Genomic DNA, 24,609 nt, shown 5'->3' on the forward strand with positions numbered 1-24,609 from the left:
TACCTTCCAGAAAGGCAGGGCAATAGGGAGGAGGAATAAAATTACCCCCCCAGCCGCCTCTCCATTCCTATCCGGGGCACCACACCAGGAACACAACTCGGCTCCAATTATCCACCCACCCCCCCTTTTCACACAGCTAATCGCTTACTGATCTTTTATGTCTGTTTTGACCTGAATTTGTTTTAACGCTTGTTTGACTTATGTTTTCAATTATGAATGTCAGACCCACTACCATCGTATAAGCAGCACATAAAAGATTTTAAACAAATAAAATAAATAAACAAACAGCATAAAACAGCTGGCTAGTAAGATTATTTAAGAACATAAGAACATGCCATGCTGGGTCAGACCGAGGGTCCATCAAGCCCAGCATCCTGTGTCCAACAGAGGCCAATTCAGGCCACAAGAACCTGGGAAGTACCCAAACACTAAGAAGATCCCATGCTACTGATGCAATTAATAGCAGTGGCTATTCCCTAAGTAAACTTGATTAATAGCAGTTAATGGACTTCTCCTCCAAGAACTTATCCAAACCTTTTTTGAACCCAGCTACACTAACTGCACTAACCACATCCCCTGGCAACAAATTCCAGAGATTTATTGTGCGTTGAGTGAGAGAGAACTTTCTCCGATTAGTCTTAAATGTGCCCCATGCTAACTTCATGGAGTGTCCCCTAGTCTTTCTACTATCCGAAAGAGTAAATAACAGATTCACATCTCCCCGTTCTAGACCTCTCATGATCTTAAACACCTCTATCATATCCCCCCTCAGCCGTCTCTTCTCCAAGCTGAACAGCCCTAACCTCCTTCAGCCTTTCCTCATAGGGGAGCTGTTCCATTCCCCTTTATCATTTTGGTTGCCCTTCTCTATACCTTCTCCATCGCAATTATATCTTTTTTGAGATGCAGAGACCAGAATTGTACACAGTATTCAAGGTGCGGTCTCGCCATGGAGCGATACAGAGGCATTATGGCATTTATCTTGTACAGAGCTGTGTACACTGATGGAGCCGTGCAAAAAAAGTAAATCTCATTAAAACATTGGCAGGCCGATGCAGTAAGGTGCGGTAGAAAGAGGTGCGTTAGTGCCGGGCGCACCCGCGTTTGCCGCAGGCACAGTCTGGATCACCTACCGCTCGATACTGTATTTAAATGGCAGGCAAATGCAAGCCGCGTCCAACTCGCGTCCGTGAAGCGCAATCCATTTTACTGAAATGACAGGTACCAGGAAGTGGATCCCAACTTTAAGCGAAAAAAAAACCTAAGAACCTAAAATCCAACGCGCCGGGAAAGCCGCCCTTCAGATCGCGACTAATCCCATCCCCCAGCCCCCCCGCTCACCTGTCCTGGCCGCGTCCATGGGCGCCGGTCTCCGGGGCAGCCCCGGTCCTCTCTCCCCTGCCTCACGGGGGCCGCCGGCGTGCTGCATCCCCACTGGTCACCCGTCCTCCATGGGGAGGGAGGAATCACTTAGTGCATTCTTATGTTTTTTTCCCAAGGACCTTTCACCCAATTAAATAAACGTTCGCCCGGGCATAAAAACAAAACAAAACAAAACCCCAAGTCTTCCTGTGCTGATGAACGATGCAGACTCAGGCGTAACCTACGGAAATATTTCTTCAAGGCGTGAACGGGCAGGAGGCGTGGAGCGGCCCCCCCCCCCCCCCCCCCCCCAGGAAAGCCGGGGAGGTCAGCGGAGGATGGCGCTGCCGCACCAGGAAAGGAATCGGGCGGAGGGTCCTACGGGCCTCGCGGTCTCGATCTGCCAGCCGGGTTTCTAGGTTGGCGCGAATCCAGCTGGGAAGGGCCCTTGCGGCCCCGACGCACGCAGCGCTGTGCAGGCGCTTAGAGGCGACAGGGAACCGTCTTTGATAGCAACGCTCATTCTGTGCCCACCCGGAACTAAAAGAGCAAACAAAATGCTATGCCGACTTAGTAAGAGAGCATATGTCATGAAAGGAGAGCGCACGCTGAAACGAAAAGGAACGAATGAAGCGATTTGTTTCAGAAAACGAAACGACAGAAGACAACATAACGAGACAAAACAAGATTTTTTTATTTTTCCATCTACGCCCTCCCCGCCCTCTGATTATCAGACGGCGCTTCTCACCTCCGCCATCGCCTACCCCGGGGAGCCCATCCAGCACCCTTTCTGTGAAGAAACATCTCCTAACGTTACTTCTCCCGCCCTGTGACCTCTAGACCTTCCTTCCCCTGAAAAACGTGTGCACCCTATGCCCCTTCTATACCTCTGCAGTATCTGAATCTCACTTATCACATCCCTGTTGTCTCTCCTCGTCTCTTGTGTGTGCAGATTTAGGTCCTTAAGTCTAATCCCATTTGGTGCAGACTTTCTCTAGACCATCTCCAGCCTGCCTGTATCTTATCAGAGGTCAGGGCCTCCAGGACACAGTATTCCAGCTGATGTTTTGCCAATGACCTGTACAGAAGCATTTTCTCTCTCTCTCACACACACAACTCTCTCTCTGAAATGTCTCTGGCTATGTTTGTATGATACCATACGTGCTTCGACAAGTCTGGAAGAACTTTTATTTTTCTGTTTTTTGTTTTTTTTTTTTTTCTCCAGGGCAAAGCCAGTAAAGGGCCGGACTCCAAGAGCAATAATAAGGAGGAGGCGAGGATTTCATTCCTCCCCCATTCCCCAGGAGGATCCTGCCTGCTCCCTTAAGAGCTGCAGGGCTTCCGGAGGAGCTCACTGGGGAAAGGGGGAGGCTGCGGGGCGTGCACAAGTGCAGGGCGTCCTGTCCCGGTACCGGTACCACATGGCGCTCCCTACCATGCACCGGCAGAGGCATTGGACATGATGGGTTGTGGGGGGGGGGGGGGGGGGCGGGGAGGAACTATTGAGGAGGGTAAAAACCCAGACTGGATAGCAGCCGCGGTCTGGACCATTCACGACACCGGGTATCACTCCAGCGCGGGTTGCCGGGCCACGCTACGGCTTCCTCGGCGTTATTCCGCGAGCAGTGCCAGTCCGGGCGCGGGTGCCGGGGCTCGGTACACTGTTTGTCAGCGGGCGGGGGGTCTCGGAGCCCTCCCACTCCCTCCCCGGTGCTCACCAGTGCCGTGAGTTTTGTTCACAGCACTGATGGCGCCAAGGAGGGAGATTTGATTTGATTTATTTAAAGTCTGGTGATCCGTTAAGATTCCAATAAAATCGATCGAAGCGAATTACATTAAAACAAAAAAAAAAAAAACCATCATTCAATAAAAAATGACAAACATAAAAAAGCGATAAAAATATAAACACCTGCATAAACCTTCCTAAAAAACAAATCAAACTAAACAATGCTTTCAGGATTTTCCCTAAAATGTAAATAATTTTCTTCCTCTAGAACCTCGCTGGCTGAAACTTATCATATCAATGCTCCTGCAAAAGAGCACAATCTGCAGCCTAAACGTTTTGTAAGAAGAAACAACTAGTAAATCGTGTTCTGACCAATGCAAGTTAGGGAGACAATGTGAGCGCTAATGCAAGAGTGTTGCCCGAGGATGTGGTGAAAGCTGTTAGTGCAGCTGCACTGCTGCATTTAAAAAAAGGTTTGGGCCTCTCTCTATCCGAGCCCCCCTCCCCATTATCATTCCAGGAGCTGCATTTTGAAGAAGGATGTAAAACTTGTAACGATTCCTTGGGCAAAGCTAGATGTAAGGACTTACGATAGTCTGCGTAACTCAGTTCTACTGCTTGCTCCACCCACCTGAAAGTCCTCCCCAGTATTAAAAAAAAATCTCAGAGACAACCCCGCTATCCGCAGCCCTGGATTCCCAGCGGTAGGCTCAGGGACTACATATACCAACATGCACTGGGATGCAAGGGCAAAACACAACAAAACAAAAAAAAACCAACCAGGACCAGTCTCCATCCAGAACCAGGTCATGGGGCAGAGCATGTTCTGCAAAAGGTTCCGTGGCCCAGTGGCATCAGAGGATCCTCACCCCAATCCCACGGCACAGGCTCCCGCCCTTACAGAATTTACAGAGGTCGGAGCACGCCCTGTCCAGTTCCCTGCGGGGAGCCGAGTCAGAAAAGAAGAAAAGCGAACCTCCCCCTGAAAGAGGTTTCCATGGACAGAATAGTCAGGACTGTGGGGGAGAGACAGTTTGGTAAAGTTTATCTAAGAAATGGTTGATTGACCGGCTGCATCACTAACAAGAGAGATTCATAGCCCAGTAATTACAATGATATTTATTAAGAGGGGGATGCCATTGACGTCTATGGAGGTGAATGAGGAGGGGAAGAGATATTTAAGAGGGTGACGCCATTGAAGTCTATGGAGGTGAATGAGGAGGGGAAGAGATATTTAAGAGGGTGACACCATTGAAGTCTATGGAGGTGAATGAGGAGGGGAAGAGATATTTAAGAGGGTGACAACATTGAAGTCTATGGAGGTGAATGAGGAGGGGAAGAGATATTTAAGAGGGTGACGCCATTGAAGTCTATGGAGGTGAATGAGGAGGGGAAGAGATATTTAAGAGGGGGACGCCATTGACGTCTACGGGGGTGAATGAGGAGGGGAAGAGATATTTAAGAGGGTGACGCCATTGAAGTCTATGGAGGTGAATGAGATGGAGCAGAGATATTTAAGAAGGGGACACCATTGAAGTCTATTGAGGTGAATGAGTTGGGGAAGAGATATTTAATAGGGTGACGCCATTGAAGTCTATGGAGGTGAATGAGGAGGGGAAGAGATATTTAAGAGGGTGACACCATTGAAGTCTATTGAGGTGAATGAGTTGGGGAAGAGATATTTAATAGGGTGACGCCATTGAAGTCTATGGAGGTGAATGAGGAGGGGAAGAGATATTTAAGAGGGTGACACCGTTGAAGTCTATGGAGGTGAATGAGGTGGGGGGAAGAGATATTTAAGAGGGGGACGCCATTGACGTCTATGGGGGTGAATGAGGAGGGGAAGAGATATTTAAGAGGGTGACGCCATTGAAGTCTATGGAGGTGAATGAGGAGGGGAAGAGATATTTAAGAGGGGGACGCCATTGACGTCTATGGGGGTGAATGAGGAGGGGAAGAGATATTTAAGAGGGTGACGCCATTGAAGTCTATGGAGGTGAATGAGGAGGGGCAGAGATATTTAAGAGGGTGACGCCATTGAAGTCTATGGAGGGGAATGAGGAGGGGAAGAGATATTTATAAGAGGGTGACCCCATTGAAGTCTATGGAGGTGAATGAGGAGGGGAAGAGATATTTATAAGAGGGTGACACCATTGAAGTCTATGGAGGTGAATGAGGAGGGGAAGAGATATTTATAAGAGGGTGACGCCATTGAAGTCTATGGAGGTGAATGAGGAGGGGAAGAGATATTTATAAGAGGTTGACACCATTGAAGTCTATGGAGGTGAATGAGGCGGGGAAGAGATATTTATAAGAGGGTGACACCATTGAAGTCTATGGAGGTGAATGAGGAGGGGAAGAGATATTTATAAGAGGGTGACACCATTGAAGTCTATGGAGGTGAATGAGGAGGGGAAGAGATATTTAAGAGGGTGACGCCATTGAAGTCTATGGAGGTGAATGAGGAGGGGAAGAGATATTTAAGAGGGGGACGCCATTGACGTCTACGGGGGTGAATGAGGAGGGGAAGAGATATTTAAGAGGGTGACGCCATTGAAGTCTATGGAGGTGAATGAGGAGGGGAAGAGATATTTATAAGAGGTTGACACCATTGAAGTCTATGGAGGTGAATGAGGCGGGGAAGAGATATTTATAAGAGGGTGACACCATTGAAGTCTATGGAGGTGAATGAGGAGGGGAAGAGATATTTATAAGAGGGTGACACCATTGAAGTCTATGGAGGTGAATGAGGAGGGGAAGAGATATTTATAAGAGGGGGATGCCACTGGTGAGGGAATAACGTTCTTTCCTGCCTCTGTTGTGGGAAAATTGAAAGCTTCTTTATTCTCGCTCCGCCTTTCACAGCAGTAAATGTGGTTTTGAAGTGAAAGGATGGGCATTCAGACCCTCCCTGTGGTGACTCTGAGAACGTTCCTCCCTCCTGGCCCCTTTTCTATGGGATCCCGGAACTCCAGTCAAGTCAGGACACGTTAGCGTATGACACGGCCACCACCGTCAGTGTCGCAGCCGGGGGGGGGGGGGGGGTGGCAGGATGGAGTCTGCTGATAAAATTCTTTAGCCCAGCTCCCCCCGGGGCCACAGCACCTGTGGGATCTCCACAGCACTTTAAAACAACCTCCTCTCAAAACCAGGAAGTAACCTCTGTGGACCTGAAGGGATAAGAGGTGACCCATTTTTCTGAGGGGAGCATCAGGCCAGTCTTAAGTGTTTGACCCACTATCCCAGCGCACTGGATCCTCGGCACTCTGGACCCTGCTACACCGTCAGCAACACAGATAAAGTGACTTCCCCCAAGCTCATACACAGAGGCAGTGACAGAGCCGGAGACTGGAACTCAGGCACAGGGAGATAAAGTGACTTCCCCCAAGGTCGCACACAGAGGCAGTGACAGAGCCGGAGACTGGAACTCAGGCACAGGGAGATAAAGTGACTTTCCTGTAGGTCGCACACAGAGGCAGTGACAGAGCCGGAGACTGGAACTCAGTCACAGTGAGATAAGTGACTTCCCCCATGGTCACACACAGAGGCAGTGACAGAGCCGGAGACTGGAACTCAGGCACAGGGAGATAAAGTGACTTGCTCAAGGCCACGTATGGTAGACATAGCTAGGCTGAGCATGCCCCATAAATCACATTCCTCCTGCCCCTCCCCCCACCCCCTGATATAGGGCTGTACTTCTGAACCTTCCTCAGTTGTACCCACCTTGGGAACTGACCGGTACCCCAGAACCCGCCCCCCTGCTCCCACCCCTCCTCCTCCTCCTCTCTCCAGAACCGAGGGGGGTTGCTAGCAGAGCGGAACAGCACCAGGGGGTGTTAGACCGGTGTCTGTAACTCTCGTCTGGCCCGGGTGTGCGGAGAAATGGGGAATGGATACAGCGGCCTCTCGTCTCCTGCGGGAGGGAGGAGAGAGCCTGGTGGAATCCCAGTCCTTCGGCCACCTGACTCCAGCTGCCGGCCCCCAGCTGGGGGAAGCCTCCGGCCACGACGCCCTGCAGTCTGCCATGCCCCGAGGATTTATGGGGGGGGTGCTTTAGTCTGACAGCTGGGGGCCCGGCCTGGATCTCCAGAGGCAGGGGCGAGGAGAAGAAAGGCAACCCTTGCAAGGTCCCCTCTGGCAGGGCTACAAGCGAGAGACAGACGCTGCTGGCGGCTCGGGTCTGCAGAGAGAAAATTCCCCCTTTCTAGTCTCCTATTTTTAACCCTTGCCCATCCCTGCCCAGGAGAAGTGCACAGACTGTCCACAAGGGAGGGAAAAAAAGACCCCAGGCTCCCATTCCCAATGAGGCTGTCCTTATAGGCGGTGTGTGTGTGTGAGAGTGTGTGTGAGTGTGAGAGTGTGTGTGAGTGAGAGTGTGTGAGTGTGTGTGTGTGAGTGTGTGAGAGTGTGTGTGTGTGAGAAAGAGTGTGTGAGTGTGTGTGTGAGTGTGTGTGTGTGTGTGTGTGTGTGTGAGAGTGTGTGTGTGTGAGAGTGTGTGTGTGTGAGTGTGTGTGAGAGTGTGTGTGTGTGTGTGTGGTGCTCTTATAAACAGGCACTCGGTCTGTACCTTTAGAAGTCGCTGACACCACCGGGCACCTTATTCCTGGCTTGACCTCCAGGTTACCATGGAAGAGAAGACTGCGGGATGAGTTACGTTGTCAGGGTTGCCGGCGCCTCCCCAAATTTTAGTGAATGGTTGACTAATGGTTGCTCCGGTCACCACCCAGGAAAGGGATCTAGGCGACATCGCGGACAAAACATTGAAATCCTCGGTTCAGTGCGCTGCGGCGGTCAAAAAAAGCAAACCGAATGTTGGGAAATATTAGGAAGGAGATGGCGAATAAAACGGAAAATGTCATAATGCCTCTGTATCGCTCCATGGTGAGACCGCACCTTGAATACTGCATCTGGTCGCTGCATCTCAAAAAAGATATAATTGTGATGGAGAAGGTACAGAGAAGGGCAACCAAAATGATAAAGGGGATGGAACAGCTTCCCTATGAGGAAAGACTAAACAGGTTAGGGCTGTTCATTTTGGACGAGAAGATTGAGGGGTTATGAGATAGAGGTCTATAAAATCATGAGTGAAGTGGAACGGATAAACATAAATCAGTTGTTTACTCTTTCAGCTAAGGCAAAGATGAGGGGGCACTCCATGAAGTTACTCACTAGCACATTTAAAAGAAATTGGAGAAAATGTTTTTTCACTTAACACACAATTAAGCTCTGGAATTCATTGCTGGAAGATGTGATTGAAGCTGTTAGGATAGCTGGGTTGAATAAGATTTGGACAAGATTCTAGAGGAAAAGTTCATAAATTGTTATTAAAAGGGGAAGCCACTACGTATCCCTGGGCATTAACAGCATGGGATCTATCTACTGTCCAGGATCCTGCCAGGCACTTGTGTCATGGATTGACCACTGTTGGAAACAGGATATTGGGCTTGATAGGCCCTAGCTCTGCCCCAGAACGGCGGTTCTTATTTTCTTTTGAGAGGTACTACGTAGCAAGAGCTGGACCTCGAGATGGCTGGTAGATACAGGGGTGGAACGACCAATAAAAGACTAAGTTAATGCTCTCTATTTGCTTCTCTCTTCTGCCTATTATTTATCATTGAGTTATTTAGGAACAGTTGATATTCTGCCTTTTCCCCAATGTTGGTCTTAAGGCCTTCAACATTGCTCAACTGAATTCCCATCATTATCTGTCCCAGCAATCTATCCAAGAGTCCACCTGAGGCAAAGAGCAGGGAACCGTTTTGTGCCCTTGTGCCAAACACACAGAATGATCAGGTGGGTGTCTGCCAGAATCACAAGGACCTCTTTCTTTTCTTTTCCCTTCGGGAATGAACCTTCTGGGTGCGGTAAGCTCATACACAGGTGTCAGAGGTTCGCTGCCACTAATATAATGTATCTGAGACCCCAGGTACCTCAGTAGAGCGCTGACAGCATTGGCATCTCCAGCAGCAACATAAGAGACCTCCATCAGCATCAACAGATTTACACTATCACTTTAAGAGATCTCCAGTGACATCAAGAGATCTCCATCAGCAACAACAGATTTATAATTCCACATCGAGATTTCCAGCAACAGAGACCTCCATCAGCATCAACAGATTTACACAATCACGTTAAGAGATCTCCAGTGACATCAAGAGATCTCCATCAGCAACAACAGATTTATAAATCCACATCTAGATTTCCAGCAACAGAGACCTCCATCAGCATCAACAGATTTACACAATCACGTTAAGAGATCTCCAGTGACATCAAGAGATCTCCATCAGCAACAACAGATTTATAAATCCACATCGAGATTTCCAGCAACAGAGATCTCCATTAGCATCAACAGATTTACACAGCCACATCAAGAGATCTCCAGCGGCATCAGATTTACACCACCACGTCAAGAGATCTCTAATGATCAAAAGATCTCCATAAGCATCAGATTTACATAGCAATGTCAAGAGATCCCCATCAACAGATTTACACAGCCACATCAAGAGATCTCCAGCAGCATCAACAGATTTACACAGCCACGTCAAGAGATCTCCATTAGCATCAGATTTACTCCGCCACATCAAGAGATTGCTAGTGATCGAGAACTCCATCAGTATCAACAGGTTTACACAACTATGTCAAGAGATCACTAGTGATCAAGAGATCTCCATCAGCATCAACAGATTTACACAGCGATATCAAGAGATCTTCAGTGATGAAGAGATCTTCATCAGCATCAGATTCAGTCACATCAAGAGATCTCTAGTGATCAAGAGATCTCCATTAGCATCAACAGATTTACACAGCCATATCACGAGATCTCCAGTGATGAAGAGATCTCCAATAGCATCAGATTCAGTCACATCAAGAGATCTCTAGTGATCAAGAGATCTCCATCAGCATCAACAAATTTACACAGCCATGTCACGAGATCTCCAGTGATCAGGAGATCTCCATCCACATCAATAGATTTGCACAGCCACATCAAAAGATTTTCAGCAACAAAGATCTCCATCGGCAACAGCAGATTTAGACAGTCACATCAAGATATCTCCAGTGATCAAGAGATCTCCATCACATCAACGTGTTTTACACAGTCACGTTAAGAGATTTCCAGCAGCATCCAAGGAGATCAGCTCCCTCAGCATCAACAGATTTTACATAGGGATAAGAGAAGAGACAGTTTCTGGGCCACTGCCCCATCTCAAAAGGAATGAGGATATCCGGCACCCGTTACCAGCGGCACCAGGCGGGGGGAGCAATCTGCGGACGGCTTTCGGCATTTGCTTTCACTCCGTTTCCAGGGTAACCTGGGTTAATTGCTATTAATGGGGTGGTTTCAGCTGCTGCTGCATGTTTTTGGCAGTTCCAGCAGTGCTTTAGGTTTGGAAGCCTAAACAAGAATTCCTGAAAACTGGTTCCACGCATCGCTCCCCACACACTCTCCCTCTCCCTAAATAACCAGATCCAGGCTTCCTTCAAAGGACAGAGAGTGCACCAGGGGGACTGCAAGCACGGTCCCTGCATCTGCAAAAGGACCAAATTTCATGCCCACTGCTGCCCCCTTCAGGCAAAGACTGAAAAAACTACATTTTACCTAAATACACCTGCAAATGCGGCCATGTACCTGTCCTCTGAACCTATCCGTCTCTGAATCCCTGCCCCCATCCCCTGATCCCTCCAGTCCTAGAGGTGACAGGCTCTGTATCCCTGCACCCATCCCCTGATCCCTCCAGTCCTAGAGGTGACAGGCTCTGTATCCCTGCTCCCAGTCCCCTGATCCCTCCAGTCCTAGAGGTGACAGGCTCTGTATCCCTGCTCCCATCCCCTGATCCCTCCAGTCCTAGAGGTGACAGGCTCTGTATCCCTGCACCCATCCCCTGCTCCCTCCAGTCCTAGAGGTGACAGGCTCTGTATCCCTGTTCCCATCCCCTGATCCCTCCAGTCCTAGAGGTGACAGGCTCTGTATCCCTGCTCCCATCCCCTGCTCCCTCCAGTCCTAGAGGTGACAGGCTCTGTATCCCTGCTCCCATCTCCTGCTCCCTCCAGTCCTAGAGGTGACAGGCTCTGTATCCCTGCTTCCATCCCCTGATCCCTCCAGTCCTAGAGGTGACAGGCTCTGTATCCCTGCTCCCATCCCCTGCTCCCTCCAGTCCTAGAGGTGACAGGCTCTGTATCCCTGCTCCCATCTCCTGATCCCTCCAGTCCTAGAGTTGACAGGCTCTGTATCCCTGCTCCCATCCCCTGATCCCTCCAGTCCTAGAGGTGACGGGCTCTGTATCCCTGCTCCCATCCCCTGATTCCTCCAGTCCTAGATGAGACAGGACCTGTATCCCTGCTCCCATCCCCTGATCCCTCCAGTCCTAGAGGTGACGGACTCTGTATCCCTGCCCCCATCCCCTGATCCCTCCAGTCCTAGAGGTGACAGGCTCTGTATCCCTGCTCCCGTCCCCTGATCCCTCCAGTCCTAGAGGTGACAGGCTCTGTATCCCTGCTCCCGTCCCCTGATCCCTCCAGTCCTAGAGGTGACAGGCTCTGTATCCCTGCTTCCGTCCCCTGCTCCCTCCAGTCCTAGAGGTGACGGGCTCTGTATCCCTGCTTCCGTCCCCTGATCCCTCCAGTCCTAGAGGTGACGGGCTCTGTATCCCTGCTCCCGTCTCCTGATCCCTCCAGTCCTAGAGGTGACGGGCTCTGTATCCCTGCTCCCGTCTCCTGATCCCTCCAGTCCTAGAGGTGACGGGCTCTGTATCCCTGCTCCCGTCCCCTGATCCCTCCAGTCCTAGAGGTGACGGGCTCTGTATCCCTGCTCCCGTCCCCTGATCCCTCCAGTCCTAGAGGTGACGGGTTCTGTATCCCTGCTCCCGTCCCCTGATCCCTCCAGTCCTAGAGGTGACGGGCTCTGTATCCCTGCTCCCGTCCCCTGATCCCTCCAGTCCTAGAGGTGACGGGCTCTGTATCCCTGCTCCCGTCCCCTGCTCCCTCCAGTCCTAGAGGTGACGGGCTCTGTATCCCTGCTCCCGTCCACTGCTCCCTCCAGTCCTAGAGGTGACGGGCTCTGTATCCCTGCTCCCGTCCCCTGCTCCCTCCAGTCCTAGAGGTGACGGGCTCTGTATCCCTGCTCCCGTCCCCTGCTCCCTCCAGTCCTAGAGGTGACGGGCTCTGTATCCCTGCTCCCGTCCCCTGCTCCCTCCAGTCCTAGAGGTGACGGGCTCTGTATCCCTGCTCCCGTCCCCTGCTCCCTCCAGTCCTAGAGGTGACGGGCTCTGTATCCCTGCTCCCGTCCCCTGCTCCCTCCAGTCCTAGAGGTGACGGGCTCTGTATCCCTGCTCCCGTCCCCTGCTCCCTCCAGTCCTAGAGGTGACGGGCTCTGTATCCCTGCTCCCGTCCCCTGCTCCCTCCAGTCCTAGAGGTGACGGGCTCTGTATCCCTGCTCCCGTCCCCTGATCCCTCCAGTCCTAGAGGTGACGGGCTCTGTATCCCTGCTCCCGTCCCCTGATCCCTCCAGTCCTAGAGGTGACGGGCTCTGTATCCCTGCTCCCGTCCCCTGCTCCCTCCAGTCCTAGAGGTGACGGGCTCTGTATCCCTGCTCCCGTCCCCTGATCCCTCCAGTCCTAGAGGTGACGGGCTCTGTATCCCTGCTCCCGTCCCCTGCTCCCTCCAGTCCTAGAGGTGACGGGCTCTGTATCCCTGCTCCCGTCCCCTGCTCCCTCCAGTCCTAGAGGTGACGGGCTCTGTATCCCTGCTCCCGTCCCCTGCTCCCTCCAGTCCTAGAGGTGACGGGCTCTGTATCCCTGCTCCCGTCCCCTGCTCCCTCCAGTCCTAGAGGTGACGGGCTCTGTATCCCTGCTCCCGTCCCCTGCTCCCTCCAGTCCTAGAGGTGACGGGCTCTGTATCCCTGCTCCCGTCCCCTGATCCCTCCAGTCCTAGAGGTGACGGGCTCTGTATCCCTGCTCCCGTCCCCTGATCCCTCCAGTCCTAGAGGTGACGGGCTCTGTATCCCTGCTCCCGTCCCCTGATCCCTCCAGTCCTAGAGGTGACGGGCTCTGTATCCCTGCTCCCGTCCCCTGATCCCTCCAGTCCTAGAGGTGACGGGCTCTGTATCCCTGCTCCCGTCCCCTGATCCCTCCAGTCCTAGAGGTGACGGGCTCTGTATCCCTGCTCCCGTCCCCTGATCCCTCCAGTCCTAGAGGTGACAGGCTCTGTATCCCTGCTCCCGTCCCCTGATCCCTCCAGTCCTAGAGGTGACAGGCTCTGTATTCCTGCTCCCATCCCCTGATCCCTCCAGTCCTAGAGGTGACAGGCTCTGTATCCCTGCTCCCGTCCCCTGATCCCTCCAGTCCTAGAGGTGACAGGCCTGGTGTGCCTCCTTCTAATTAATGATTACTGAAGGTCTGATTGTAAGTAAAACTATCTCCAGTTCAATCCGTCCTGCTCTCTGGTGATGTCTCAGTGGTTTTTATCGTATTCACCTGTGATGTCACACATACAGGACATCGTGACCTCGCTGAACGTATCTGGCCAGAGACAAAAAAAGAGTGAACGTGTCGGAGTGGGGTCTCTGTTCTGGGGGCTGAGGGACCCGCACAGCTGAGGGGGCCTTCAAAGAGCTGAAAAGCATGCGAAGGATTTGGGAGGCCTGGGATGAAAGGCCTGGGTGTCTGCATCTGTCACAGGGCCCGCCCCCCCCCCCCCCCGGCGAAAAATGCCTGTGACCTAAATAGACACAGCCGTGCAGCTGCGGAGGAGACGCCTAAAAGCGAGCCAGAAGTGTCTGTGGTGCGCGAGTCTGCGTTAAAATCCCCCTGCAAAGGTCAGGGGGCACGGGGGGGGGGGGGGGGGGCAGGTGCCAAGTCCCGAAGGCTGCAGTCCTCTGTCACTCTGCACTTACACAGCTTGCTTCCCTCTCTCTCCCTCCCTCTCTCTCCCTCTCCCTCTCACTCACTTTCTTACTCTCTCTCTCCTTCCCTCTCTCCCTCCCTCACTCTCTCTCACTCTCTCCCTCCCTCTCTCCCTCTCTTTCTTACTCACACTCTCCCTCTCTCTCTCCCTCACTCTCTCCCTCTCTTCCTCACTCTCTCTCTCCCTCACTCTCTCTCTCTCTCCCTCTCTCACTTACTCACACTCTCCCTCCCTCCCTCTCTCTCTCTCACTCTCCCTCTCTCACTCTCTCTCACTCTCTTTCTTACTCACACTCTCCCTCTCCCACTCACTGTCTCGCCCTCCCTCACTCTCCCTCTCTCTCTCCCTCACTCTCTCTCTCCCTCTCTCCCTCACTCTCACTCTCTTTCTTACTCACACTCTCCCTCTCCCACTCACTCTCTCTCCCTGCCTCACTCTCTCTCTCTCCCTCTCACTCTCTCTCAATCTCCTTCCCTCTCTCTCCCTCCCTCTCATCCCTCTCTCTCTCCCTCTCACTCACTCTCTTTCTCTCCCTCCCTCACTCTCCCTCCCTCACTCACTCTCTCTCTCTCACTCTCTTTCTTACTCTCTCCCTCTTTCTCTCTCCCCCTCACTCTCTTTCTCTCCCTCCCTCACTCTCCCACTCACTCTCTCTCTCACTCACACTCACACTCTCCCTCTCTCTCTCCATCTCTCACTCACTCTCTCTCCCACTCTCCCTCTCTCCCTCACTCTCTCTCTCTCTCACTCTCTCCCTCCCTCACTCTCTCTCTCCCAGCAGAGGATTTTGGAAGCCGCAGGGGCAGGCATCACCCCCGAAGGGCTCCATTTGATACCCAAGGGGGGGGCGGCACCAAGAGCGAGGAAGCTTTTGAAAACTTGCGTCCTTTGCTTTCTTTTTTTTTCCTCCTCCTGGGGGGCGGGGGGGGGGCTCTGAGGATTTGCTCATCACCCCCCCCCCTCCACCACACAATCTGCGCTGTAATTATAGGTTTTCGGCAGGCATGTGGGCTTATCTCATGAAGACGATGAGAGAAGCCCTGGCTTGTTGGGGGTTCTTATGGGGTTTTTATATTTTCCGATATTAAGTGACTTTAAAAGCTAAAATTACAGGGCTTGTCTGAGCGCTCTCTCTCTCTCCTGCCTTAATCCCTTCCCTCTGTCTGCAATAAAAAGCTGATCCGGCAGGTTCTCAGCAGAGAAAAAACACCCCCAAGCCAGAAGGGGGAGGGAACGAGCAGATCCCGGCTTTCTCCTAAACCGGATAAGTGAACATCACTGCTCGTCACCTCTACAGAGCGCTTACTAGTCCCCGGGCACCTGGCCCTCAGCAGAAGGTAGCCCCCGGCTACTGAGTGAATCACTGGCGGCCAGATGTTAGGGCTGGCCAAGGGGCCGAGGGAGGCGAGAAGCGACTTAATCCCCCCTCCCCCCCCCCACCCCGGACATCCACGAAGGGTCACAAGAGGTTTTTAGAAGGGGGGAGGGGGCACGGTTAAAACTTAGTGGCTTCCGGGATTCAACCAGATAGGAAGAGGGCCCCCCCACTACCGTCCCCCGGCTCTCCGGTGCCGCCGCACTGGCAGATGCGCCCTTCTAATCCAATTCACCAGATCGGCTCGGCAAGCTGCTGCTTAAAGTGCATAGACACAGATTCTAATCCCACTGCTGCCACCAATTCAACAGCGTGAGTCCACAGCACATTCCTTACCTCCCTACGCTAAACTTTGTCGTGGATTCTCAGCAGATGGCATCATTTATGTCAACCTAGGACAGGGCGTCAAGGCTCTGGGTTTTTGTTGTTTTGTTTGGTTTTTTTTGGGGGGGGGGGGGGCTTACTTTGCAACCATGTCCTGTCCTGAACTGGTGCCGAGTGTGTGTTTTGGTTTTTTTCCCCCCCAGTCATTTGTGTTATTCCACGGTCTGCCTGGTAGTTGAGTGAATTGTAATCAATGTTATTGATGCATTTTTGCAGGGTGAATGGTCATGGGATGCAGCCTGATTCTACCATGTGTGGTTAGGTACCCCTGCCCACTACTCCGGCGCATTCCCACTGACCGAGTGCTACAGAGTCTGCTGCTTTCCATGTCCCCCCAGACTCTGCAGCTGCCTACCTACTGTTGGGGGGGGGGGGGGGAAGATCACAGGTGATCCACGGCTGTTCCTCCGGGGCTTAAAAAGAAAAAAATGAAGCCCTGGCCCACGCAAAGCAGCAGAGCCCCAGAATCCTGCATTCCCCACCTGGAGCCAGGGCTGGTGCAAGGGTACTGAGTGCCATAGGTGAATCTCACAGCCTTGTAACCTCCCCAGCCCATCCCTCCCCACACACAATTTAAAGTTATGCATTTACCAACAGTTGTTTACATTAAGAAGGACAGACAAAGTACAATCTTATAAGGCAAAAATGTCAGTAACAGCATGTACATTGTATTTACATGATCCACTGTGGTGCTAACCCAAAAACACTGCAACATAAAAAATAAAAATAAACTTGGTTCCGTATTGCATTAAGGCTATCATAACACAGGTTGGGTGTGGGTTTTGGTTCTCAGTATTCAAACAGTGACAACCCTACCTATAAAAAGGCAATGCTGCAAGTATTACACCAGGCCCTAAAACACCAATACACCTCCCATTTAGAAACCAGAGCAAGCCAGGCTGCTGTAGATCCCTAAACAGAAAGTACATGCCAGCAGGATACCTCATCTCGGTCACACATGCAGAACACAGATGGACCCTCACCGAACACAGAGGGAAGAGACCATAAAGTATAAACAGAAATGTGCATGCGAACCACAACAAGCCAGACTCTGTATGCAGTGCAACAAGGGGAGAACAGACACATCAGCAGATCAAGAACTATAAATCAGCAACGGTAAAGCCAGACTCAATAAAAAGCATAAAACATTTCAAAACAGCTGAACACTCAGTAATTAAACTCAGAACATTTGCAAACATTTCCCAAAAACCAATACAATATTTTAAAACAGCAGCTACATCAGACAATACCCGATAATCATAAGCAATTAGAATTAAACATCCCCTGCTTTTGACACTTTCCAGTAACCTCCAGATTGTTCGGGATTAATGGAGGTGCACAAATTTTCTCCTTCCTCATATACCCAAGCTAACATGCATACACACGCTCCCTTGCACATGCTGACAGATTCACACACACGCATGCTCCCTTGCACCTGACACATTCATACTCCCTCCCCCACACACACACACACACGCTCTTGCACCTGACACACTCACACCCTCCCACACACATACGCTCCTTGCAGCTGACACATTCTCACACCCTCCCACACACATACGCTCCTTGCAGCTGACACATTCTCACACCCTCCCACACACATACGCTCCTTGCAGCTGACACATTCACACATCCTCCCACACACACGCTCCTTGCACAGCTGAGACATTCACACACCCTCCCACACATACGCTCCTTGCAGCTGACACATTCTCACACCCTCCCACACACATACGCTCCTTGCAGCTGACACATTCACACATCCTCCCACACACACGCTCCTTGCAGCTGACACATTCACACCCTCTCACACACACACGCTCCTTGCACATGCTGAGACATTCACACACTCTACCACACACACACGCTCCTTGCACATGCTGAGGTATTCACACACCCTCCCACACACACACACGCTCCTTGCACATGCTGAGACATTCACACACCCTCCCACACACACACGCTCCTTTCATATGCTGAGACATTCACACACCCTCCCACACACACACGCTCCTTGCACATGCTGAGACATTCACAAACCCTCCCACACATACACACACGCTCCTTGCACATGCTGAGACATTTACACACCCTCCCATACAAACACGCTGCTTGCACATGCTGAGGCATTCACACATCCTCCCACACACACTTGCTCCTTGCACACACACGCTCCTTGCACATGCTGAGGTATTCACACACCCTCCCACACACGCATTCCCCCTCTGATTATTATAAAGCAGGTACTTACATTGGTGGTCAGGAGGACGAGCAGCTGCTGGCCCTGGTGTGGGAAGAGGTTTTATTTCTAGGTCCAAGAGGTGGGGCGGCCGAAGACCCGAGGCAGCAGCGGGGAGGGAAGTCTGCCAGCAGAGACAGCCGGGGCCGGGTTTCCTCCGTCACTCTGCAGGCGAGGGGAGAAGGGGGCGACATCGTGGGGAAAGGGAAAAAAACAAAACTGCAGGCCCAGAGAGCCGTAGGGGCGGGGACCAATAAAAACGAAGCGGAGGTCCCGCGGCACGCGCGCGGTCACATGACCGGCCCTGCAGCCAAGGAGGAGGGATGTCCTGCAACTTCTGGGTAATTCCAAGCGAATCCTTGCCCCCGAGAGGGTTATGTACGGGTCAAAGGCCTTTGAGCATGCCCTGCTGGGTCAGACCGCCGGCCATCCTGGCCCTCACAGTGGCCGAGGCAGGTCCCAAGTTCCCGGCAGATCTGACTGCTGCTCCTCACTCCCCAGGTCTTCCCTAAATCACATTCTCTCGTGGACTTTTCTTCCAGCCACTTGTCCAAAAGCTCTTTTAAACCCCGCTGCGCTAATGCCTTAACCACATCCTCTGGCAACAGGTTCGGCAGCTTGATTGTGCACGGAGTGGAAAAGTACTTTGCACAATTTGTTTTAAATCCTCTGGTGGTTAGTTTCAGGGAGGGGCCCCTGATTTTAGTATTTACCCCTCCCACCCCACTCCTGCCTCTATAAACCTCTATCGCGTCCCCTCTCAGCCCCCTCTCGCTCCCAGGCTGAGGATCCCTGGCCTGCGTGGCCTCTCTCACCACAGGAGCGATGTTCCTTCCTCCCTTATCATTTCCCTCTCCCTCCTCTGCACCTTTTCCAGTTCTGCTCTGTCTCTCTTGAGATGGGGGGAGACCAGACCCGCACTCAGTACTCACGATGCGCTCGCCCCATGGCTGGACACAGATTCAATGCGCTTTTTGCCTTTTTATTCTCCATTCCTTTTCGGATCATTCCTGACTTTCTATTTCCTTTTTTGATCGCAACTGCACACTGAGTCAAAGGTTTCAGCATATTTTCCACAAGGACCCCAAGGACCTTTTCCTGGGTGGTGATTCCCAGGACAGAGCCCGGCATCGCGTACCCGTAGCTGGGATTATTTTTTTTCCCCTCTGTGCATCGCTTTGCACTCTTTCCACGTTACATTTCCATCTGCCATTCAGACGCCCACAAGCTCCTTCTGCAGTTCTTCAAAACCCTAACAAATCCGAATAATTTTGTGTCACCTCACTCGCCCGTTCCCTTTCCCAGGTCATTTACGAAGAGGCTAAACGGCGCAGGTCCCGGTACCGATCCCTGTGCTACTTCACTAATGACCTTTCTCCATTTGGAAATCTGCCCTCTGTTTCCAGCCTTTTAATCAGTTCCCGACCCCCCCCCCCGATAGGACGCTGCCTCCCGTCCCACGGCTTCGTAATTTCCTGAGCAGTCTCTCATGGGGGGGAACCTTCTCAGACGCCGTCTGAAAATCCAAACACACTGTAGCAACCGGCTCGCTTTTCTGCACGTGTTTATTTACACTTTCAAAAACTTCTGAAAGATTGATAAGGCTTTCCCCTGCTAAAACCACATCACTGACGCTTCCCCGTGAAGCCGAATCTTTGTACATGGCCAGTGATTTCGTTTTTAAGGATGGCACCGACATCAGGCTCACTGGGCTACAGTTTCCCAGGTCACCCCTGGTGCTTCTTTTAATAATCAGTGTCACATTGGCCACCTTACATTCATCAGGAATCATGGCTGTTTTTAAAAAGAAATAGATTACAGATTAGAAATTTCATATTTTAGCTCTATTAGAACTTTGGGTTGAATGCCATCTGGTCCTGGTGGTTTGTTACTCTTTAGTTTGTCGATCTCATCTATTACAACATCCATTGTCACAGAGATTTGTGTTCGTTCCTCTGAATCACCACCAGCAAAGAATATTTCCGGTGGGTGAATATTCCCAACAACCTCCTCTATAAGGCCTGAGGCAAATATTTCTTTAGTTTTTGTGCTATTTTCTTGTCCTCCCTTTTGGCCCCTCGGTCACCTAGCGACTCTACTGACTCCCTTACAGACTTTTTGCTTTGAATGTCATTGGTTTTTGCCTCACTAGAAAGCTTTTTCTCAAAAGTCCAAGCAGATGCTAATCTCTGGCTTTACCGTCATTTTACCACCATTGACAATTCGCTGTGCTTGTCCTAGAATTTACTTCTCCATTCCTAGAACTATCAGAAGACATTCCAGCAAAATGCAGAGAGCGCGGGGGCTGGAAATACCAGAGGAGACTCCTGCAAAATGCAGAGAGTGCAGGGGCTGGAAATACCAGAGGAGACTCCTGAGAAATGCAGAGAGCGCAGGGGCAGGAAATACCAGAGGAGACTCCTGAGAAACGCAGAGCGCAGGGGCTGAAAATAACACAAGAGACTCCTGAGAAATGCAGGGGGAAGCTACGCCTCTTGTCTGAAAGCAGCTGAAGACTGGAGGATAGCAAATGTAACCCCAATATTTAAAAAGGGCTCCAGGGGCGATCCAGGAAACTACAGACCGGTTAGCCTGACTTCAGTGCCAGGAAAAATAGTGGAAAGTGTTCTAAACATCAAAATCACAGAACATATAGAAAGACATGGTTTAATGGAACAAAGTCAGCATGGCTTTACCCAGGGCAAGTCTTGCCTCACAAATCTGCTTCACTTTTTTGAAGGAGTTAATAAACATGTGGATAAAGGTGAACTGGTAGATGTAGTGTACTTGGATTTTCAGAAGGCGTTTGACAAAGTTCCTCATGAGAGGCTTCTAGTAAAAGTAAAAAGTCATGGGATAGGTGGCGATGTCCTTTCATGGATTGCAAACTGGCTAAAGACAGGAAACAGAGAGTAGGATTAAATGGGCAATTTTCTCAGTGGAAGGGAGTGCACAGTGGAGTGCCTCAGGGATCTGTATTGGGACCCTTACTGTTCAATATATTTATAAATGATCTGGAAAGAAATACGACGAGTGAGATAATCAAATTTGCAGATGACACAAAATTGTTCAGAGTAGTTAAATCACAAGCAGATTGTGATAAATTGCAGGAAGACCTTGTGAGACTGGAAAATTGGGCATCCAAATGGCAGATGAAATTTAATGTGGATAAGTGCAAGGTGATGCATATAGGGAAAAATAACCCATGCTATAATTACACAATGTTGGGTTCCATATTAGGTGCTACAACCCAAGAAAGAGATCTAGGTGTCACAGTGGATAACATTGAAATCGTCGGTGCAGTGAGCTGCAGCAGTCAAAAAAGCAAACATAATGTTGGGAATTATTAGAAAGGGAATGGTGAATAAAACGGAAAATGTCATAATGCCTCTGTATCGCTCCATGGTGAGACCGCACCTTGAATACTGTGTACAATTCTGGTCGCCGCATCTCAAAAAAGATATAATTGTGATGTACAAGGTACAGAGAGGCTACCAAAATGATAAAGGGGAATGGAACATCTCCCCTATGAGGAAAGACTAAAGAGGTTAGTACTTTTCAGCTTGGAGAAGAGACGACTGAGGGGGGATATGATAGAGGTGTTTAAGATCATGAGAGGTGTAGAACGGGTAGATGTGAATCGGTTATTTACTCTTTCGGATAGTAGAAAGACTAGGGGGCACTCCATGAAGTTAGCATGGGGCACATTTAAGACTAATCGGAGAAAGTTCTTTTTTACTCAACGCACAATAAAGCTCTGGAATTTGTTGCCGGAGGATGTGGTTCGTGCAGTTAGTGTAGCTGTGTTTAAAAAAGGATTGGATAAGTTCTTGGAGGAGAAGTCCATTACCTGCTATTAAGTTCACTTAGAGAATAGCCACTGCCATTAGCAATGGTTACATGGAATAGACTTAGTGTTTGGGTACTTGCCAGGTTCTTATGGCCTGGATTGGCCGCTGTTGGAAACAGGATGCTGGGCTTGATGGACCCTTGGTCTGACCCAGTATGGCATTTTCTTATGTTCTTTGCCCCGCCCTTAGAGGCGGAGCCCGTCAGTGGGCGGGGCCCTAGCCTTGCCTCTCCTCCCCTCTCCCTCCCTTTCTGGGCCAGCAGGAGGAAGCCGCGGAACGTTGACCCCTGCCCCTCTCCTTCGCGTCGCAGGAGCATCGCTTCCGCCTCGGTGACGCACTTCCGGTGCGGCTGCAGGCTGTTTCCGGCGGCGTTGCCCAGGGATACGGTGGCCGGTCTGTGACCGAAAGCGGAGCGGCGGGAAGCCGGGAGGCAGTTCAGGTCAGAACCGGGGGGGCAGCGTCCTCATTATAAACGCCGCGTAACATTGATAATAAGAATAGTAACCCGCCCTCCCCCCCCAGCTTATATCAGGGGCGAGTGGCAGCAGCGCCCGCCCTTCCGCATGTGCAACCTCCAGGCAGCTCTTCCTGTGTGCGAAACATCTTATGCAAATAGCTCCTGCACCTTAAATATCTTATGCAAGAAGCTCTTCCCGTATATGTAATATATGTTGCACATCTTACAGAGTTAATAGCTTCTCCTATATATGTAATATCTTAGGCGGATAACCTTTCTGTATATTAAATATACGCTGGACAGGTTCTTCCTGTATATGCGATATATGACATATATTATACAAGAAGCTCTTCCCCTATATGTAATATATGTTGCACATCTTATAGAGATAATAGCTTTTCCTATATATGTAATATCATAGACAGATAACCCTTTCTGTATATTAAATATACGCTGGACAGGTTCTTCCTGTATATGCGATATATGACATATATCATACAAGAAGCTCTTCCCCTATATGTAATATATGTTGCACATCTTATAGAGATAATAGCTTTTCCTATATATGTAATATCATAGACAGATAACCCTTTCTGTATATTAAATATACGCTGGACAAGTTCTTCCTGTATATGCGATATATGACATATATCATACAAGAAGCTCTTCCCGTATATGTAATATACGTTGCACATCTTACAGAGTTAATAGCTTCTCCTATATATGTAATATCTTAGGCGGATAACACTTTCTGTATATTAAATATACGCTGGACAGGTTCTTCCTGTATATGCGATATATGACATATATTATACAAGAAGCTCTTCCCCTATATGTAATATACGTTGCACATCTTACAGAGTTAATAGCTTCTCCTATATATGTAATATCTTAGGCGGATAACCCTTTCTGTATATTAAATATACGCTGGACAGGTTCTTCCTGTATATGCGATATATGACATATATCATACAAGAAGCTCTTCCCCTATATGTAATATACGTTGCACATCTTACAGAGTTAATAGCTTTTCCTATATATGTAATATCTTAGGCGGATAACCCTTTCTGTATATTAAAAATACGCTGGACAGGTTCTTCCTGTATATGCGATATATGACATATATCATACAAGAAGCTCTTCCCCTATATGTAATATACGTTGCACATCTTACAGAGTTAATAGCTTCTATATATGTAATATCATAGGCAGATAACCTTTCTGTATATTAAATATACGCTGGACAGGTTCTTCCTGTATATGCAATATGTCATACATATTGCACATTAAGCTCTTCCCATATATGTAATGTCATATTATACAATAAACTCCCTGTATATGTAAAATGTGATACATCATACAGAATAGCTTTTCCTATATATGTGATATATCTTACAAATAACCTTTCTGTATATTAAATATGGTATACAGTAAATTCTTCCTGTATATGTAATATATGTCATATTGTACAATAAGCTCTTCCTGTATATGTAATGTCATTATACAGTAATCTCTCCCTGTATTTGTAATATATGTGATGCATCTTATTGATAAGCTTTTCCTATAAAATGTAATGTACATGTGATATATCTTATACAAATAACCTTTCTGTATATTAAATGTTCTTCCTGTATATGTAATATGTGATATTTTCACATGTACATTACATATATAGAAAAAGCTTATCACAATAAGTTGTATCACATATATTACATATACAGGGAGAGCTTACTGTATAAGTTCTTTCTGTATATGTGTTAAATGTTATACAATAAGCTCTTCTTGTATATGAGATATAGTTCTCCCTCTGGATACACACCTTACATACGTGGTGTATCCCTCCTGGCCGCTCTCCTCACAGTTGAGGCATATCCCTCCTCGCTGGGGATATGTACACTGCACATCTCTCCTCCCAGTGGGGATGGTGCAGACTGTTTAAAGGCCGCAGGTTCCGAAACTTAATTACTCTTATTTACTTACAGACACGTGATATTCCGCTTTTGCCGAATGAGCCTCAAAGCCGATTGCAATCAGATCTGAAGCACCCCTGCTCCAGTTCTGGGAGCAATGTGATTTGAGTAGCTTTTGCGCAATTAGTTCTTGTTACGGCGTTAAGGAAACATTAAAAAGTGCAGGCGTGTGCAGGCCCGTGTACTGGGGCAACCTGTTTGGCGGCATGCGCAGGGATGCCTTACCTGTCTTGGCAGCTGATTGGAAGGGAAACGGTGGGATGCACTGTGGGTACAGGTGTGCCAGACGCAGGCCGGGCTCTGGCAGTAGCAGCTGCAGGTAAAAGGACTGGTTTTAAAGGGCACG

The 24,609-nt window shown here is 49.7% G+C and overlaps 1 protein-coding gene across 3 annotated transcripts in view; it reads right to left on the reverse strand.

The window, feature by feature from the left end:
• The window catches only part of LOC115081229 (sphingosine 1-phosphate receptor 1-like), a 52,946-nt gene extending 28,346 nt beyond the window's left edge, over positions 1-24,600 (reverse strand). The window contains exons 1-2 of one of the 3 annotated variants that reach the window (XM_029585770.1): positions 24,274-24,600; positions 17,998-18,150 (exon numbers count right to left, since the gene is read on the reverse strand). The gene's annotated coding sequence lies outside the window, so the exon portion shown is untranslated. Of the gene's footprint in view, positions 1-1,341; positions 1,647-17,997; positions 18,699-24,273 lie in introns of those variants that run through there. The other 2 variants (XM_029585769.1, XM_029585772.1) reach the window with 2 other exon arrangements.
• Between the last annotated feature and the right edge of the window lie 9 nt (positions 24,601-24,609).

The sequence above is a fragment of the Rhinatrema bivittatum genome, chromosome 19 (genome assembly GCF_901001135.1).
Source record: "Rhinatrema bivittatum chromosome 19, aRhiBiv1.1, whole genome shotgun sequence".
NCBI classification, from domain to species: Eukaryota; Metazoa; Chordata; class Amphibia; order Gymnophiona; family Rhinatrematidae; genus Rhinatrema; species Rhinatrema bivittatum.